General features: G+C 37.4%; 1 protein-coding gene across 2 annotated transcripts in view; it reads right to left on the minus strand.

Moving 5' to 3' along the window:
* The window catches only part of RNF13 (ring finger protein 13), a 183,667-nt gene extending 172,558 nt beyond the window's left edge, over positions 1-11,109 (minus strand). For both annotated transcript variants that reach the window (XM_002759497.7, XM_035278324.3), the window contains exon 1: positions 10,985-11,109. The gene's annotated coding sequence lies outside the window, so the exon portion shown is untranslated. The remainder of the gene's footprint in view (positions 1-10,984) is intronic.
* Positions 11,110-14,318: the final 3,209 nt, after the last annotated feature.

Below are 14,318 nucleotides of genomic sequence, written 5' to 3' on the forward strand. Positions count from 1 at the left end.
CTCTTGAGCACCTCCTTGTTTTTTGGCACAAGATTTTTCAGTTCTATCTTGTACTTTTCCTGCCCCAGCCCTGAAATCTGCCATTTCTTTAAAGAGAATATTGTTGTTTATAGAAATATAGAGCATCAGAGAAACAACTTTCATTAAAAAAACAAATAACATAAAGGTCTTTGTACTGTTTTTACAACTTTAACTCTGGAGTTATTTTAAAATTTACCATGTTATTTTATTTTAATAATATAATGTCTTCCAAAGTTCAAAGTGATTATTTGAGGCTTGTCTAAGTATTAACATTGCAGATGACTGAAAATTTACCAGATATAAAAATCACGGTGGTTTCTCTCAGAACTTGACAAACTGAATTTAGCTTTTAAAGTTTAACTGCAAAGACTATAAAAAGAGCTGTAATATAGGGGTCAGGATTCTAGTCCTAATTTCATCATTTACTGCAAAGTCAATGCCATCATAATTAACCACTACTCTTCATACGTTATTTATTATACTGCTATCTAATAAAATGTTTATGATTTTTTTCTAATACTAAAAATCATGCTCATTGGAAAGTATAAAGAAATGTTGATTATACATAATTTTAACATTTAGAGACAACACGAGTATTGTCCTTGTGTGTTGCAGTTTGTTCTCACAGGTGCTAATGTATCCTTGCTCTCGCAACCTCACTTTCAGTCTGCTCCCTTGATAGCCATCCAGCTAACCCATAATGACCCAACCATCCAACGTACCAGGCATAAAGGCAACAGCCTTGTATATAAGCCTGATATAGGTCTTAATGGGCTGCCACAATTTCTTGAAGTCTAATATCTTATTCTGCATCACTTATATCATTCACAATGGTTCCGCTTCCCTATCCAACCAGAACTCAGTCTCTTTCCCATGCATATTTTACATCACTTGCATCATATTATGATCTGTATTCTTTTTTACTTGAAATTATAACGAACACTTTCCTTTGTTGTTCAAACTCTTCCTAACCGCTATGTTAACAGCTACTTTGGACTGCTTTATACGGCTGAATCATGACTTTGTCTATTTTCTTCCTGTACAATATTGAACTGAATTCAACTCTTGCTATTACAAATAATTTTCCAGTGATTATACTTCTGATTATCTTCTTGGGATAGATTACTTGATACAGAATTGCTACACCAAAAAAACATTTTAAGACTTTATACATATTGCCAAATTGCTTTCCAGAAAAAAACATTCCTATTTACATTTCCAAATAAATGTGCATTTCATTGCACTGAATCTCCTTTTTTAAAAAAAATTTTTCAGCACTACAAAGCACCTGCATCTCCTTTTTTGATCTTTTGTTGGTGTTAGGTGAAATTAAAAATTGTTCATTGTTCACATTTCTATTCATAATGAAATTTTAAGGCTATTTGAAAACTTCAAGAAAAACACTAATGTAGATTAATGATAATTTCTATATTCAAATTAGCTTCTGTTCCAATTTTATCTTTATTATTCACGAATCTCTGTACCAGACTCTGTGATAAATATGGTTTATCCCTGAGGCTTTCTCGGTAACATCAAGATTAAGTTGCAAAATAATTATGACTTTGAAAATAAATTAGGTATTGACACTTCTCTCCAAACCTAAAAAAAAAAAATGTTCTGCCATCTTTAATAATGACCAAATATGTGTAACATGATACCAGAATGGAATAACCCAAGTATAGTAAGATAATTGTTCAACACTATGCTAAAAACACACTTCATAGTTTTCACATTCAGAAAAATCAGACATCTCACAGATCGAATTATTTAGCATGCCACTTTCCACTTTCTTATTTACCCACATGATCCAGCTTACATATGGAAAAAAGAAAGTAAATGGCTGTTAAAGGCAATAAATGTTACACACAAAAATCAGCTGTGTTTCTACATACCAACGATGAACTACCCAAAAATGATATTAAGAAAAACTTCCATTTATAATGGTATCCAAAAGAATACAATACCCAGGAATAAATTTAACAAAGTAAGTGAGAGACTTGTACACTGAAACTATAAAACACAAAAACACTGCTGAAAGATATCAAATACACATCCAGGTATTGAAAGACTTAACCAATGTTAAGATGGCAATACTATCCAAAGCAATCTATAGATTCAATATACTATCTATCAAAACTTCAATGGCCTTTTATGCAGAAATAGAGAAGTTGATTCTCAAATTCATATGGAATTGCAAGAGCCCCTAAACAGGCAAAACAATTTTTAAAAAGAAGAACAGAGCTGGAGAACTCACATTTACCAATTTCAAAACCTTACCACAAAGCTACAGTAATCAAAACAATATGGTATTGGCATAAGGATGGATATATAGACCAAAGGAATAGAATTGAGAGTCCAGAAATAAACTCATATATCTAAAGCCAATTGATTTTAAAGATGCCAAAGACCATTCAATGGCAAAAGAATAGTGTCTTGAACAAGCGGTGCTGGGACAACTATTCATATGCAAGACAATGAAGTTATAACTTACACCATATACAACAATTAACACAAAATGAATTAGGGACCTAAATATAAAAAGTAAAATTATAAAATTCTTGGAAGAAAACATAGGGTAAATCTTGATGACCTGGGATTCAGAAATGGATTCTTAGATATGACACCAAAAGCATGAGTCAAATAAATGAAGTGAACTTCATCAAAATTCAGAACATTTATGTATCAAAGGAGACTGTCAAAAAATTAAAAAAATCCATTGTCAAAAAATTGAAAAAATCCACAGAATGGAAGAAAACATTTGCATATTATATATTTGATAACAATCTAGTATCCAGAGTATATAAAAACACAATTCAATACAAAACACAAACAATGTAATTTTTTAAAAGGGCAAAGAACTTGAATAGACATTTCTCCAAAGCAGATATACACATGGCCAACAAGCACATGAAAAGATGCTTAAAATCATTAGTAATCAGAGAAATGCAAATCAAAACCACAGTGAGATACCACTTCATGCCCATGAGGATGGCAATTATAATTTCTTAAAAACAGAAAATAAGTGTTGGCAAGGATGTAGGGAAATTGGAACCTTTACACATTGCCAGTGGGAATGTAAAATGGTTTAGCTACTGTGGAAAGCAGTTTGGCAGGTCCTCAAAAAGCTAAACAGGATTAACCATAAGACCCAGCATTCCATTCTTGGTATATACCCAAAGAAGTGAAAAGAGGTACTCAAATAAATCCTTGGGCACAAATGTTCACAGCAACATATTCATAATACCCAAAAGGTGAAAACAACCCAAATATTCATCAATGATAAATGGATATACAAACTGATAAAGCAAAGGAATATTCTTCTGCTATAAAAACAAAAGAAGTACTGATAGATGCTATATGTGGGAAAACCTTGAAAACATTTTGCTAAGTGAAAGAATAAAAATTGCTAAGCCAGGGATTAAAAACTCAAATATTTAATAATTCAATTTATATAAAATACCCAGAATAAGTAAATAAATAAAAACAGAAAACAGATTGGGTTGCCATGAGCTAGGAGCATCAGAAAATGAGGAGTAACTGCTTAAGGGACATTAGATTTTACTTTAAAGTGATAAAAATGTTTGAAACTCGACAGAAGTGATGGTTGCACAACACTGCAAATGCGCTAACTGCCAATGAATTGTTTGCTTTAAAATGGCCAATTATGTAAATTTTACCTCAATGTTTTTCAAAAAAAGCAATTAACATTTATAATCCGTGTTGGATAAATGTGGAAATTATAAGCAGTTCTTCCTCTTTGAAGGTCAAATGTGTAAATGATAATCACAGTAATTATGCAAATAAAGTATTCTTCAACATTTAATGAGGTGTTTTATATCTAAATAAAGTAGATGTTTCTCCCTCATGACTTCATTCAGAAATATTCATTTCTCACCAGCTCCTCACTAGGATTATTTCTCAGTGGAAATTCATTCCCTCTATAAAGTTTATTTGGATATTTCTATCATTAGAAACAGAGCCTGGGCAAGGAGCAGTGACTCACACCTGTAATCCCAGCACTGTGGGAAGCTGAGGAGCGGGGACTGCTTGAGGTCAGGAGTTTGACACCAACCTGGGGGACAGAAAAAGACAGGAAAGAAAGAAGGAAGGAAGGAAGAAGGGAGGGAAGGAGGGAGGGAGGGAGAGAGGGAAGAAGGAAGGGAGGAAACTGAGCCTGAACTACAGTCACATTCAATCAATTCAAGGTCAACTTATTTCTAACTCCTTAAAAATGATTCTAAGCCAAATTCTTGTAGCTGATCAGGAGCTCTCTTATATCAATGAGCAAAACATCCCAAAATTTCAGTTTTCTTTTCAGTTTACATTAATGCGGCAATGAACATTTAAATGTTTTAATGTCTGAATATTTCATGATTAATTTTTAATAATTATTAACTCTATAACCATAAAATTGACAATGTTCCTCAGACTTTATTTCAAAGTTAAAAGACTGATTTCCTCAGGAAGTTCTATGTCACTGAAACAACTAGAAATAACAAATATCTTCCTCACGGATCACCTTAAGATGAATATAAAGGTAGATATAATAAAGACCTGATTATGATACTGCCTGAATAAAATTCCTTAATGGAGTAAGCAGTTTTCAGAATAAAGTTCAAAACTAAACTGTGGTTTAGCACAGAAGTTCTTCACAAACTGGCTCTTCTCTGTGTATTTAGCTTAGTACCTTGTCATTCCTTCAGACTTTTTTCTCTTTAAACATGTATACTTTGTCTTCTCCCAGATTCTCATTACATGCTTCTCTATGCCACCAAAATGCAACAAAACTAAATGGTCCATCACTGACATTATTCCTTAAGCTCCTTAAAGTTAGGAGCTATACGTTTTCTAATTCTGTATCCAATACCTAGCATGTAGCACAGTATCAGAGGCAAGTGACTACTGTATGAATTAAAATACGAAAGGGAATAACTATTATGATCCATTATTAAGGTCTAAAATACTACATAAATAGTAAAAAGGAATGTTATTTTTCCTTTCTAATGGCAAAGGGGGAAACTATATATTAGGTAACATTTTGCTTATTTTAAAAAATTACAATGTAGTCTTATTAGTAAATAGCATCAACAAATATTGTAGACATCTTTTTATAAACATTAGTTCATTAAGAGTATAAATTTAGCTTGATACTTATTCAATGGAAGCTCGTGCTTTGCTCTATATTATTTACATTAATAAAGTGAAACATTAGTGCAAGAAATATTTTACAAGACATTGTAAAAGCAATTTTAACTGAAAAATTCCAACTACCTCATTTACTGATGAGGAAATGAACTGAGAGGTTAAGATATTTGTGCAAAGTCATCAAGCTAATTAGTGGGAACGTTGGGTGACACCCAGACTCCCATAATGTTGATGTTGACATTTTCAGCTATAACACAACTTGATTTCTTTATTTGTATTTCAACCTCATAGACAAGCCAGGGCATTCTTTTTTTTTTTTTTTTTTGAGACAGTCGCACTCTGTCACCCAGGCTGTAGTGCAGTGGTGCGATCTCGGCTCACTGCTGCAACCTCTATCTCCCAGATTCAAGCGATTCTCCTGCAACCTCTACCTCCAGGTTCAAGCGATTTTCCTGCCTCAGCCTCTCAAGTAACTGGGATTACAGGTGCGTGCCACCACGCCTGGCTAATTTTTGTGTTTTAGTAGACATGGGGTTTCGCCATATTGCCCAGGCTGGTCTCAAACTCTGGCTTCAAGTCATCTGCCCTCCTCGGTCTCCCAAAGCACTGGGATTACAGGAGTGAGCCACCACACCCAGCCAGATTCTCTTTTTCTCACCCTCAATCTAGGGGGTACATAGTCCTTAATACTTGCTACATTTAAATGACTCCTTTAATCTTTAAGATCTGGCCTCTGCCTTAACACCTTCTCCCTGAAATAAACATTTGATGAGTACCTAAGTTTGCTGAGTATTAAACACATCTAAGCCATTCCACTGGGAGGAAGGAAAGAAGGGAGAGACAAATGTCAATATGAAAAACATGGTCCCTTCCTTCAAAGTGCTCTGCAAAATTAGTTACAATCTGAAATAGTATTCATTACTACCATCTGCTTAAATAGGTATAAATACGTAGTACACGAAAAATTTCATTACTGTCAATTCTGAAAATGCACCTTATTTCTCCCATTAGCAGGTAAGCTCCACAAGGGCAAGGATTTTTCTCTTTAGAACAGTGCCTGACATAGAAGATACTTAACAAATATTTCAGTGAATAAATGCTACAGAAAAACTCATAAGTAGTAGGATCTAAGTAATGTTTCCAAAAATGGTATGACAAAGTATGTAAACCTTCTCCTCATGCTCAACATTTTTCTGTTGGTTTGTTTCATTGGCCAGTTGAGAACCTGACAGGAAACTGAAAATAGTTGAGATGGATGTATCTTACTACTTAATTCAACATAATGCTCTACCCAATTGTACTAAACCCTAGAAAATCTTCTAAGAAAGGAAACTTACAGTCCTATGACTTAGTCCGGAGCCCTTTTTCAAGTTCAAAGGGTCTCCAGATGTTTTCCTTTTTTTCTTATAATAGGTTCTGTGTTTGTTCCCACTTATGAAGATAATAATAGTGATAAAAACATTTCAACTACTATCTATCATGTACCAGGCACTTTTCATATATTAACCCAGTATTTCAAAACAACTCTCAGAATTAGTATTGTCATCAACATCATTTTACAGAATGGAAAAAATGGTAAGCCTCTTATCTTTTGAGTCTCTTCCATAATCCTGGCTACAAGTAAAATACCATCTTATCAGCTGCAGCCTGACTTTCAAAGTTGTCCCCATAACAAGCAAACAGGCTCTCTGATTCTAAAGGTTTTGCTGTTAACCAATTCAAGGTAACAAAGAAGGGATAATAAAAATAACAGGAGATGTTCATATGCTCAACAATTCAACATATGTTTATAAATGCCTGGCACTACACAAAAATCAGACTCTCAAAATTCTTAGTGTGAGAATCCCTAGCCTCCAATTTACTAGCTATTTTTTAATAAATGGGAGCCTTGCTAAGTTTACAAAATTTTTACCCCTCACTATCTTACCTCCTGATCTCCCAAAACACAAATCAAAACACATTAAAGGGAAAAATAATGGGTGCATCTTCACTGAGAAATTTGTACTTCTGGGGAATTTAAGGAGTCACATCACTCTTGTGAAACTCTGACCCATAGAGGAGTGGTTACTTTTAGGTCATTTCCTTACAATGTAAGCATTTGGTCTCTTCCCTTTTCATAGAATACACAGAGAGCTTCCAGTTTTCATTCTACATTTTCAAATGTCTGAACAACTTAGCTGCAAAAGTAAACTCCCTATCATTCTCTCTCCTCCTAAATCTCCTTTCACCAAAACTTGTTCTTCATACTAATATCCTTATTTCTGTTAATAACATCACTATCCTCCCAAAACTGTGTCCTAAGCATATACTCTGGTCAGTTCCCAGTGTCAATGTCACTATCAACGTCAACATCTTTCAAATCTATACCTTCACTACAATCATCACTTCTTGCCTCAACTACTATAATTAAATTCCCTTGTATTCCTACTTTTACGTTTCCACTCTTCCATTTAACCTGTTCACAAATTATTATGCATAAGGAGAGTTTCTTCTAAACTAAAAATCATATATAAAATATTTAGTCAGACATTTAAGAATCTGCATAATATGTATCCATCTATCTTTACCAGTCTGGTCCTTAAACACATATCCTTACCAAATGTACTCTGCTTTTCCTATCCCTATATCTTTGCTTAGGCAGTGTCCTTAGGTGGAACTTTTTTTTTCCCACCCTCCTTCAACTTTCAAATGACTTCACTTTCAATGAAAAAAAAAAAGGCTAAGGCATATAATTTACTGAAGATATACTTCATCAGGTGCTTCACAAATTATCTGAATCCCCACAAAAACAAATAAGGAAGGAGTTAAGGAAACTGAGGAGGAGCTTACCCAAGGTCACCAGCAAGTAAGCATCCAAAATAGCCCCACAGCATTCCGTATTTTTTAATGAAATAAGATACAAAAGAGACAGACATTATGTAGTCAGAATACCTGTGTTCAAATTCCAGCTACCTGTGTGAACTCACAGTTATGTATCTCTGATGCCTTAATTCCCACACTTCCCACTTATAAAAAGGGAATAGGACAGGCACAATGTATCACACCTGTAATACTAGCACTTCGGAAGACTGAAGCAGGTGGATCACTTGAACCCTGGAGTTTTAGGCCAGACTGAGCAACATAACAAAACCTTATCTCTACAAAAAAAATTTTTTTAATTAGCTAGGCACAAGGGTATATGACTATAGTCCCAGCTACTTGCCCGGCTGAGATAGGAGGATCCCTTGAGCACAGGAGGTCGAGGGTGCAGTGAGCCATAACCACACCACTGCACTCCAGCCTGGGCAAAAGAGGCTCAAAAAAAATAAAGATAAAAAGTAGACAACTGTCTACCACATCAATGACTGTAAGAACCACAAGAGATATTATAAGGTACTTAGAATTGTATTTGGCTCATAGTAACCAATCAATGTTAGCTACGTTATTTAGTTGTTACTGATGAACTATGATATACAAATTTTGACAATACCAATCATATACTGTGTTGTTCCCAAATCAACTTTTGTGTAATGTAAAAGATTCATAGAATTTTAATATTCTGCTTCTATATATGCTCAATAAATAGCTACAGAACACGTAAATTTTTGAACAATGACTCACCAGTACTCTTTATTAAAAGGAACTAACTTCTAATTTTGTTTCCTCTTCTAAGAAAAGTAACAATGCTTACCAACTTTCTTCCCCTTTTTATGTCATGTGAAACTATCATCTGCAATACCATATGGTAGTAACATGACAAATGGTGCAAAACACTGTTTTGATTGAAACTCATTTGCCTCCTCCTAAACATCATTAATTCTCAGATTTTAAAATATTGTTATTTAAATGCCAATCATTTGTAGGTCACACCCACACAAAGTAAGCATAACATTTCATGATAGTTGGCCAAGCCATTTCATTTCATACATCTCTTATGGTAAGAACTATAAGACATAAAATGCCATTCTATCCAACTTAACTCAAAGACATAAATCTATCCCTGCAGTCATACCTTTAGTCTTACCCTCACTTAGCTAAAGTTAGAGCCTGTAAAAGTTCTGATAAATCTACGTTATTCTGGAATGCAGAAAAATATCAAGGGAAGAAAGCTGAATGCTGGCAACAATTTAGGCCCCTCCAAAATTATTGAGAAAATCAGCTTTATACAAGAATAGATGAGAACTTATCCTATACCCTTCAGTATTATACCTCTCAAACCAAGATTTTCTCTGTGATTTGCATTACACATAAAGACTTGCCTAGCTTCAAAGGCAGAGGTAAAAAATATACTAATAAAACAGCTGTCATTCCCCACACAGAGAAAAATAACTGTGCTTCTCTCCAATAGTTTCCAAAAAAAACAAAACAAAAAAACTTACGTAATAGACAAATTTTAATTTCATTTAATCCTCGTAACAACTCATAACAACTTCTTATTTATGGAAAATGTCACAGAATTAGTAAGTGGCAGAGCTGAACTCAGCCTGACTCCCAAATTTGGAATCTAGTATTTTTAAACATTTGTTTTTGCCATATCCATAATATACTTTACATTTCCATCTTCCTCTTAACACACAACATATTTTTATGTTGTCAGACAAAACTGCTACAAAAGCTTCTTGCCATAATACTTACTTTTACTTCATACAATGACCTCTGGTATTTTTTTCTTTCTTTTTAATGCTTATGCCAATGTACTAAATTGATTCTAAAATCTATTAATGAATTCTTACAGGCCCAAAACTACAGCACTGCACAACACTTCTTACCTCCTGTTTAAACTTCTTTTTAACTTCTACCACTGTCCAGTTTTGTTACTTTGAGATGGAGCTAATATCCACCCATTCAAAAATCGTGCTTAAATAGATTATAACTCTTGAAAGCCCTACCTTAAATCTTGAATCGATCTGTTTCTCTACAAGAACTCTTTGGAGGCAAAGCCACCTTACTTATTTATATTGTATCAAAAACTGCAGATGTTCTCCTCGGAGAACAACACATCATTGTTGGAAGGAATGCATTCGTTTTCACTGTTCCTGCTGCATCACGGACAGCAATAGCTGAACAGGTTTGTGCAGTAAGAGGACCTGAGCAGCTGCCCACGGTGCTGAAACTGATGATGAAACGACAGTTTTAGAAATTTACTATTGTCAGATTAGGACAAAATACAGGAATTTACCAGACACTGGCAGAGAACACTGAGTGGCTGCCACCAAAGTTGCGTGAGTGCTTCCGGGATACTACTGTTTGGCTTCGATGTCTGCGCTCTCTCTCTCGCTCTCTGGGACAAAGTTCTTTAATAAGTGCAGATCAAGTCAAGCGTACCGGCAGAGCTGCTGACTTACCGTAGTATCTGGCCTTAGCAGGGGTCACGTCCTAAACCTGCAAACTGAGCTTCCAGGGGAAAAAAAGCGGGTGGGGGTAAAAGAGAGGAAGAGACTGCCCTCCTTATATTCAAAAACAGAACAGCCCCTTCAAGTCAAGCAATTTGCCCGAGGACGTTGCGGCAGGTGCTGGACCAAGAAAAGCCCTCCAAACATACTTCCAAGGCTCTTGCAGCCTCAAGAAGGGAATGAGAGAAGCAAAACCGGTAACTCAACAACTTTGGACAAACACAAACTCGCGAGATGAGAGGGCAAGGGAGACTCGGCCCTCGAGGACAAGGCTATTTTATTCCTTTTGCAAAAAGCCTAATTCACTCCTCGCCCAGCTCTAGAGGAGCAGTAAAGACCTCAGCAGCGGGGCCGACTCCGAACTCGAGGGCCAGCAAGCGGGGTGTGTTCTCCGAGCCGCCCAATAACCCGCTGCCCGGCTGCCGCCAAGCCGGACAGTCTCTTACCTGGAAGTCTGGCCCCCGCAACACAACAGTCTCGCTGCGGGAGAAGTCCCTACCCTGACTTCATGACTGAATATCCGCACCGACCGCACAGCCAGGAGTACGAACGGGGACGACAACACCGAGGCGAAGCGGAAGTCCCGCCTCACGCGCCTCATTTGTCCACATCCAAAGGCAGAGAAAAACCATTGGGTCACATAGTTGCCTGTTAAGGCTCCTTCCCACTCTCACGCGGAGTCTCTGCTTGCTCCAGTCCCGCTCGGAAAAAAATGCCCAGTTTGCGAGTCTCGTTCTTGGCCGCGTGATCGGTCTTCCCTGGAAGGGAAGGGTAGGGTGGGGCGGGCGTCTGGGGAACTGGAGCGCAGCTGAAGAAGCTGCTTTTGGCAGAGGAAGGGGCAGGCTGGCAGAGTGGATTGACTGTGGGCGCCTCCCGCTGACCGTTTGCCCCTAGAAACGGAGGCAGTAGGGTCTGGAGGGCGCGGGACTGAGCGGGCAGGGCCCGTCGGCCTGATCCGCTCTGGCTGTTGGGAAGGAGTAGCCCAAGATCCCGCTGCGGGGATGCCCGCGGGCGGGCCTGGCTCTGGCGTCAACGAGTCTCTTCCCTGCACACTACACTCACCCGACCTACTAAAGAGACGAGGGCAAGGCCTCATCGCCTCCCGCACGGTGTCCAAGTCTGAGATCAGAGTGGGTGGGGCCGTGGCCACACCCTAAAGTAGGCGTCAGATTGTTAGAAGTGAGAGCAGCCGGAGGTCTGAACGCCAGTCCCCTGAGACCTGGCTCGGATCCGCGCTGACATCAGCACTCTGAGCCCGACGCGCGCCATTCCCGGGGCTTAGCAAAAGTCAAACCATGTGATTCAGGCCGAGGTCAGCCTTTTAAAACCCTTGCCTCCTTTTGATGAACCAAAAATCTCCCCTGCCGCCCTTCTGAGAAGCCTTCCTTTCTGGTTGTGCCAATCTTAAACCAGAGGAAACTTAAAATTACCGGACTGTACCATCCACACTGATTAATCACTGCCAACTCGCCACCTTACAAAAGCAGTGTGACTTAGTACAAAGATTATAGAGTTCTGAACTAAAATATCAGGAAACATAGAATCAGGCCCTACTTCTTCTTCAAATAATAAGGCACTTTTAATAAGACCTTTACAGGCTTCAACTCCTTCAAAATCATCTTTTAAAAATGGTAGCAAGGAGGCTATCACATAGATTAGTAGAATACCATTGGATGTAACTTTGTAACTTTGATTGCTTGGAGAACCCTGAGTAGGTGGGACACAGTATTAAAGGATAGACTTTCCTTATTGTGTATCCGTTAGTGCCTTTTGAATTTTGAACCTTGTAAATATTACCCACTTAAATAAAATTCAAATATAAACAATTTAAAATCAAATTTTAAAAAAATTTAAAAAGCTATCAAAGCTACTTTCCTCTTCTGTGTATCCTATGACTGTTCTATGTAGTTTCAACTTTTCGTTGGTTGTGAAGACATTCAAAACTTAAATCACAATTCTGCCTTTAAGGAAGTCATAAATAAAAGTCAGCATTGAGAAAATTACTAAGAAGACTAGTGTAATTAATATAAACATTTATAATATCTCTATTAGCATTTTTTCATTAAATTATCTCAAATTGGTATATTAAATCAGATTTCTTGCATGACAAAAAAAAAATTTTTTTTAGGCCAGTGGCTCATGACTGTAATCCCAGCACTTTGAGAGGCCAAGGCAGGCAGATCACTTGAGGTTAGAAGTTAAAGACCAGCCTGGCCAACATGGTGAAACCTCGTCTCTACTAAAAATACAAAAATTAGCTGGGCATGGTAGTGCACACCTGTAATCCCAACTACTTGGGAGGCTGAGGCAGGTGAATCGCTTGAGGTAGGGAGGTGGAGGTTGAAGTGAGCTAAGATCCCACCACTACACTCCAGCACAGGCAACAGAGCGAAACTCCGTCTCCAAAAAAAAAAAAAAAAAAAAAAAAAAAAATTTAAATCGACAGAGAAGAGCGTTGGGTTTTGTTGTTGTTGTTGTGTTTGTTTGTTTTGAGACGGAGTTTCGCTCTTGTTACCCAGGCTGGAGTGTAATGGCGCGATCTTGGCTCACCGCAACCTCCGCCTCCTGGGTTCAAGCAATTCTCCGGCCTCAGCCTCCCAAGTAGCTGGGACTACAGGCGTGCGCCACCATGCCCAGCTAATTTTTGTATTTTTAGTAGAGACGGGGTTTCACCATGTTGACCAGGATGGTCTCGATCTCTTGACCTCGTGATCTACCTGCCTCGGCCTCCCAAAGTGCTGGGATTACAGGCTTGAGCCACCGCGTCCAGCCTGTTGTTTTATTTTTATTTATTTTAGAGACAAAGTCTCGCTCGGTTGCCCAGGCTGGAGTGCAGTGATTAAATCGTGTCTCACTGCAGCCCAGAGCTCCTGGGCTCAAGTAATCCTCCCACCTCAGCCCCTGGAGTAGCTAGGATTACAGGAATGTGCCATCAGTCCCAGCTAATTTTTTTATTTTTTGTAGGGATGGAGTCTGGCTATGTTGCCCAGGCAGGTCTCAAACTCCAGACCTCAAACGATCTTACCTCATTCTCCCAAAGTACCAGGATTACAGGTGTGAGTCACCATGCTCAGCCAAAGAGTTTTGCTTATTCCTTAGAGGCACCTTGAATACAGCATAGTTTACTTCTGGTTTCAATCTGCTCTTCAGATCACAATAGGTATAGTTCTCTCAGTTATGAACAAGTTAATGTGTTATTTGTACTGCATTTAGGCTATACTCTGCAAAAAACACTTGCTCTCCCAACCTGTGCTAAAAAACGTGAACTGGAAAAAAAATACTGGAAAATGTATTAATTTTTCTAAAGCAGGTTAGACAGTAAGATTGACAGATATAGTAATTATAATTTTCAAGAACATTAAGGGTTAATAAGGCACATGATACTAATATACCACTAATTATCTTTTTATGAAAACAAAATATGCTTTTAGGCTGGTGTTGCTAACAGAGTTTTTTTTTTTTTTAACCTTCTAAAATGTACAAACAGATAGCATGTAAAAGTAATTGTAGAATCTCTTACTTCCAAAATATTGAAAGGCAACAACGACAGCAAAAAAAAGACAGATACCCAATTATGTAATTATCTGAAATAGCTTAGAAGTAGTTCTCCTTAAATACCAAAAAGAATGCAGGCAGTTTCCTTAAGGACAGAGACTAATCAGAAACATTAAACAATTCTATGTATTATCATATTTAGAGTCGGAAATAAAGGTAATTTTAGAATCAGGGAAAAGGTATTTTCATTTTGAAAACAAAATAAAATTATTACTATTAAAAATA

The sequence above is a fragment of the Callithrix jacchus genome, chromosome 17, assembly GCF_049354715.1.
Source record: "Callithrix jacchus isolate 240 chromosome 17, calJac240_pri, whole genome shotgun sequence".
Taxonomy (NCBI): domain Eukaryota; kingdom Metazoa; phylum Chordata; class Mammalia; order Primates; family Cebidae; genus Callithrix; species Callithrix jacchus.